We start from the raw sequence: 7,391 nt of genomic DNA, 5'->3' as shown, positions 1-7,391 counted from the left end.
GGGAATTGGTGGTGAAATAAGCTCGGGAATGTTGTTGGTTTTAATGTGTCAGTCTTAGTTCTATCTACAATATACACGGCAAGCTCCAAGCAAAACTCGGAGTGTTGCCAGAAACATAGCACATACATTTTTACAAAGGTTACCGAACATGGAAATAGTCTTGCATCACGTGTCGGACTCGGGATCAACAGCTATTACCGTCCCGGATAAGAGATCAGAGTTCATATATGATCCGATCTTTGGGTAATGGTGTGTCCTTATACACACACTCACAAAACTCTTTGCCCTTCAGAGCTGGAGTGCCGGCTTGGAGAGCGACCAAAACCTTAGACTGTAAATTATTTGGTTCCATGTCATTTCTGAAGGGGTGTCTGTAAAGAAAAAAAAATGTTTTAGTTATCTCTAAGATTTTATTTCAATCTATAGTTCGTGCCTTCAAAGAGTCCGTTCATGGTGTGGTACACGTCCTGATTTACCACTAGCCATTCTCCCAAATCAACTTCAGAACATGCTTCTCTTATTTCCCATCTATGAGCAATTTAATTTTTTAATATCCTATAAATAGTAAGGGATAGTAGGATATAATGTCAGTGAAGGACAAAATATAATTTTAGGAAGGGATACCGGACAGAATGTCAATGAAGGCCAAAATATCATGATAGGATGTAATGTCGCTAGAGGACGAAATGTCACATTAGGTTGTAATGTCATAGGACAAAATGTCGCAATGGGATATAATGACAGTGGAGGACAAAAGATCACGATGGGAAGTAATGATAGTGGAGAACTAAATATCACGATAGGATGTAATGATAATGGAGGAGAAAATATCACGGTAGGATATAATGTCAGTGAAGGACAAAATATAATTTTAGGAAGGGATACCGGACAGAATTTCAATGAAGACCAAAATATCAAGATAGGATGTAATGTCAGTGGAAGACAAAAGATCACGATGGGATGTAATTATAGTGGAGGAAAAAATATCATGTACTTTAATGCCCGTAGTATTAGGAACAAATTTCAAGAAATACAGGCGTATGTCAAAAGCGAAAATCCCGATATGATAGGAATAACTGAGACATGGTTAAATGGTACAGAGTTCGAAGTTGAATTTAGTATTGCGGGATTTAAACACTTTCATCAGGATAGAAACCACAAGAAAGGTGGGGGTGTTCTATTGTACGTTAAAAACAATGTTCATGCTTGTGTTTTAGAGAAAGTGAAACAGGATGCATATGATAGTTTGTGGGTTGAGTTAACCCAAACAAATGGACAAAAAATGAATATAGGTGTAATATATAGGCCAAAGACATTATCATTAGCAGACGACCAACTGTTATTTCAAGAACTGTCTAGTTTCTGCAACCGGGATTTATTGATAATGGGTGATTTCAATTTTACTGACATTGATTGGATGACCCTTGAACATGGCCATATAGGTAGTCGCTTGATTGATTTTCTTGGTGACAATTACTTAATTCAGCATGTAAAAGAGCCGACAAGATATGGAAACTTACTCGATCTTTTGATCACTAGCCGCGAAAGCATGGTAAGTGATGTAGAAGTCGGTGAATCTGTTGCAAATAGCGATCACAACTTAGTTAGATTCAAACTCCTAAACAATTTTAAAATAGATACTTGTGTTTCTAAAATACCCGATTTCAGTAAAGCTCAGTTCATAGGACTACGTCAGGAGCTTCAGCTTACAGATTGGGAGGCAAAATTAAACGAAAGACCTGTAGATCAGATGTGGGAAATTTTTCAAAATACGCTCACTAAGATGATTCAAACTTACATTCCTTTAAGGACAGACGTCCCCCAAATCAGGCTCGCCCAAAGTGGCTCGACAAAGAAACTGAAAAAAGTATTGCTAAAAAGAGACAGGCTTATAAGAAATATAAGTGCTCGGGTGCATCTAATGACTATGAAAATTATGTATCAATACAGGGAGATTAAAAAAAGACAATAAGGAAAAGAAAACGACAATACGAAATTAACATCGCTGATAAATCCAAAGAGAATCCCAAAGAATTCTATAGTTACATTAGAGATAAAAAGGTTGTTAGGAATCACATTGGTCCACTATCATCTGCTGACGGTCAACTTGAATATTCAAATGAAGGAATGTGTAATATCTTAAACAATTATTTTAGCTCGGTATTCGTAAACGAAACACCTCAAAGTGAATTCCAAACTGAAACCTGTGAAAAGTCTAGGGTAAACTTACTCACTACGGTAAATATAACAAAAGAAAAAATTAAAAGGTGTATAGACAAACTCAAAGTTAATAAAACACCAGGGCCTGACGGTTGGCATCCAAGAATCTTAAAGGAAATGAAAAATGAGATTGTTGTTCCATTAGAAATTATTTTCAAGAAATCCATCATATCCGGAGATGTCCCAAGAGAATGGAAGCTAGCTAACGTTACTCCCATATTCAAAAAAGGTGACAAAAAGAAACCAAATAACTATAGGCCTATAAGTTTGACTTCAATCGTAGGAAAAATAATGGAAACTATCATCAGAGATGCTATCGAACATCATTTAGAAAGTAACCTTTTGATAAATGATAGCCAGCATGGTTTCAGACGGAAACGTTCTTGCGTGACTAACTTACTCGAATTCTACAACACAGTTATCTCGAATTATGACAAAAGAAACAATATAGATTTAATATATCTAGACTTTGCAAAAGCTTTTGATACCGTCCCATACGAAAGACTACTTACTGAATTAGCTTTGCATGGAATAAGTGGTAGCCTATTAGGTTGGACTAGTAATTGGTTGAATGGTCGAAAACAGAGAGTTGTTTTAAATGGAAAAACTTCTGGATGGAAAAGTGTTGCAAGTGGAGTTCCTCAGGGTTCCGTTCTTGGGCCACTTCTATTCATAGTATATATAAATGATATAGACCATGGACTAAAATCTACTGTTTCCAAATTTGCTGATGATACAAAACTGTGCGGAGTGGCAAATGATCACTCAAACCAATTAGATATTCAAGTAGATTTAGATCAATTACAGCAATGGTCTGAAAAGTGGCTAATGAAGTTTAACACAAGTAAATGCAAGCTAATGCACATAGGTAAAAATAACAGTAAGTACGATTACAAGTTACTTGGAAGTTCGGTAACAAAAGTGGATAGTGAAAAAGATCTCGGCGTAATTATCAGTAACGATCTCAAATCATCCAAGCAGTGTATTTCAGCCTCTGAGAAAGCAAATAAGATTCTGGGACTGATTGCGCGATCTTTTGATTTCAAAAGTCCATCACTCATTAACAAGCTATATAAATCGTTAGTTCGTCCACATTTGGAATATGCTGTTTCCGTATGGTCACCGAATCTCATTAAAGACATTGACAGACTGGAAAAAGTACAACGGCGAGCCACAAAACTGATTCCAAATATCAAAAATAAATCATACGAAAATCGACTAAAACACATGAATCTGTTTTCCCTAAAAAAGCGTAGACTCAGAGGTGACTTGATACAGGTCTTTAAGATTTTAAAGGGAATTGACAACATCAAAAGTGACAAAATTTTCACATTGAATGAGAATCAGACAAGAAATAATGGTCTCAAACTATCCGGAAATAGATTCAATTTAGAAGTAGGCAGAAACAACTTTGCCAACCGTGTAGTAAATGAATGGAATAAACTTCCTGCACAGGTAGTGCAATGTAGTTCAGTTCGAAGCTTTAAGAATCAGTTAGATAAATACCTAAGTAAGATGCTGTAATGATTATAATTTATCTTATATTATTTGTTTTTGTTTTGTTATAATTTGTCTGTCTGATTTTCATTTATAATTAGTTATATGTCAATTTATTATTATTTACTATTTACCTGTTTGTTTATTATTTAACTAAACCTATGCATTTATTTATGTTTTTTATTTGTTATCTACATTATTACAGTTTTTATTTATTGTTTTATTATTAATATGATTTTTTTTTCGCATCCGACCTAGATATGGATCAAAAGGTCTCCTGTCGGCATGCTCCGCCATTGTTATCCTTTGAAACTACATAGTGGGATTATAACAACCATTACCCACTCCTTCCCACCTGTCTAAACCTCAGCGTGGCAACATGGAGAAAAGCGCTGTTGCCACTTGTTAGAGAATTGATTCAAATCGTTGTTATGATCCTAAAAAGGGATATTCATTGTACTACACAGATTCCTTTATTATATACAGAATAGAAAAGTTGATGTGGTATATAGATGAAAAATAAGAGAGAGAGGCATGTACAGAAGTTGATTTAGCAGAATGGCTAGTAATCGTATGTCACACCCTGAACGATCTTGGAGCCCAAAGACTGTAGTGTAATGATGTCTTAATGTTGTATATATATATATATATATATATATATATATATATATATATATATATATATATATATATATATATATATATATATATATATATATATATATATATATATATATATATGATTTGGTACATTTTAAGACTTGCATTTTGATTATGTTACCCCTTAAAAAAAAAAAGAATATTCTTACTGATAGGCCGCACGGTAGCCCAGTGAATACCGTGTCGACCAAGAACCAGCGGCTTGCCGCAACTGATAGGACTTTGTACTACCAGAAGTTTTTCACTACGTGGGAGTGGAATGGTGAGTTCATTCTTAGCTAGACACAAATGTACATGTATTCAGCAGCATTATTTATTTAGGTGTTAAAATTTCGAACTCCTTCCCTGTAGTCATACTTTTTAGAGATATATTCGGAATTTTGATAGATTTATTTATTGACAATGAAAAAAGAAAATCTCCTTGCATTGCTACTTAAACTAGAACTGCATACGGAGGACGAGGGCGTATGAATCATGGCGACCACTCGTCACCGCTATGAAATTCTATTTCTACAAAATGATAATTGTTTTTGTGATGTTATACCAAGTCATTACTATATCACCACTTACAGACTATTATCACCATGATCGAAGCCGGGTACCTGAGTTACTTATCACGTCCCATACCAGCTACGCCACAAAGGGTTACAAGAACTATTACCTTATACGACACATGCATGTAGGAATTCCATGCCGATAGAAAATATAAATAGTCCATATATAAATTCTACACAGCCCTCATACTATGCTCTCTGCCAACAACATTATGGGATCTTTTCCATTTTACGGTATGGAGTTGATTTCAACAACTTGAGAGAGGTAAGAAATGAATATTAATCTGAAACCTAACCTAACGTGACCTAACCTAACCTAACCTAACCTGATCTAACCTAATCTGACCTAGCCTAGCCTGACCTAACCTAACCTGACCTAACTTAACCTAACCTAACCTAACCTAACCTAACCTAACCTAACCTAACCTAACCTAAAAATTCTGCATGCCGTAAAATGGAAAAGACCCACAGTATGATATGAATCACTTGTGTGCAATGGTATTATATCACTAACTATTTTAGTTTTATTGAAGCTCGCTGGCTGAGCGGGATAGGGCGTCGTTACTTGCGGCGAAGGTCGAGGTGAGGACGGTTCGAATCCTGCCACCGGCGAAGTTAAACCAAGGGCATGGTTCATTAAATTCCACTCTATAAAAGTCCTCTGTGAGAGGCACCGTCCTAGCCTTACGACAGGGGGGAAGTGTGTGACGTTAAACCATATCACATCACATCACATTTTGCTGTTACGATCAGGTTCGAACCCATGGGAGGAGAAAGGTTGGTTGATAACTTGGGACGGAGTAACCGATGGGTCACTCACACGTAATGTCCTTCTTTCCGTGTTATTTAAGCACCAGATTTCATGTAGACCAACAAAACCGACGTTGAAATTCTAAGGATATAAACACATATGCGAGTAAGCGTATTCAGCTCCGGTCAACGCACAGATCGCCTGGTTTTCAGAGCAGGAAACAATAACCTTCTATCCAAATACAATTACAAATACATATTACAAATACATATGTTACAAATACAATTACAATAAAATTACAAATGCATATGTTACCGACTCGAGCAGCACTTGAAAGACCTGTTTCTGTGAGGTGACATCAGTAAAAAATATTCATCTAAACGAATGAATGATGAATTTGTACATTGACGACCGCACATATAAACAAGCGAAGAAATTCATTATATACCTCCAGATCCATGATTAAATACCCTCCGTAAAAAAAAAAAAAAGTAGTATTGGTGATTCAGCATCTGTTCCTGAAAACAAAAGCTTCATTCCGGGGCAATGCGACAGAGGGGCTGGGACGTCGAAACGCCCACTCATCATTCAGATTGACGACAGCATCAAGGCAACCGCGTTGGGCCGGCCGGGTCGAGACGTGTTGGGATGCAATGATGGGCTGTGATGGGTATGATGGTTGTCGATAGGCAATGAAGGGCGTGAGAGCCAAGTCCTAACGGCTGCTGGACTTTTTAATGCGAGCGAGAGGTCGTCGCCGCTGGGCTGGACTTGGGAAAGGTTTACAGGCGCGGCGGGAGAGCAGAGGGAAGGATGGGCAAGGCCAGCGACGGCCTGGGGGGTCGGGAACAGGGACGGGGGTGGGTTGCGGGGGCGGAGATGGAGAGGAGGGTGATGTAGTAGGAGGGGAAGAAGACTAGAGTCGCGGGAGGAAGATGTATTGAAGGAACGAGACAAGATAGGGATATTGTGATCAGAAGGAAGAGAGAGAAAAAAAAAATGGAATGAAGGAAAGACAAAAGAGGAAAAGTAGTAGTAAAAAGAGAGGAATGAAATGAATGGTAATGATAAGAATAGAAAGAAAGAAGGGAAAAGAAAGGAAAATAAGTGGAGAAAAAAATTTGAAAAGAAAAGATAAAAGGGATATCGAGATTCCAAGACAATGTGACAAATGTTGCCATGGCTTGACATAGATAAATGCACAATATAAAGTCTTGAAAGAATGTGTGTTAATGTGTGTGTGTTAAGGGTTTTCAGATTGTTAAGATAAGGTGTAAACATACAAAAAATGCCCTCTGTCGGTCGCCATTCTGACTTCCACGTTGTAAAGACAATCTGAAATCCTTAATAAAAAGCCATTTGCTCTCTTTCGCCATTAAATCGGTTAAATCCAGAGGAGGCATTCCATAAGCAACGCAATCCAATTGATAGAGGTAATGACAGTGTTTCTTCCATGCAACCCGCTACCGGTAACTGATAGGTCGCTCTAACACCCGTTGCTCCAGAAACATAGGCAACTAATGCCAAAATATGAAAACATTTGACTCCCTCTTAATCAGGAGAACTTATTGTATCTGGAAAAAGAGTAAGGGCAATTTTGACATATCAGGCAATGAAAAGAAAAATTGATATGGCTTGATGGGAGAATGAGGTATGTTATTGATTTCCTAGAAACAAATACAAATAAATAAAAGACTGCTTGGAATCTG

The sequence above is a fragment of the Oratosquilla oratoria genome, chromosome 2 (genome assembly GCF_046742065.1).
Source record: "Oratosquilla oratoria isolate Oo_2021 chromosome 2, ASM4674206v1, whole genome shotgun sequence".
Classification (NCBI taxonomy): domain Eukaryota; kingdom Metazoa; phylum Arthropoda; class Malacostraca; order Stomatopoda; family Squillidae; genus Oratosquilla; species Oratosquilla oratoria.
The sequence above is the reverse complement of the archived record's forward strand: the minus strand, read 5'-3'. Positions refer to the sequence as shown.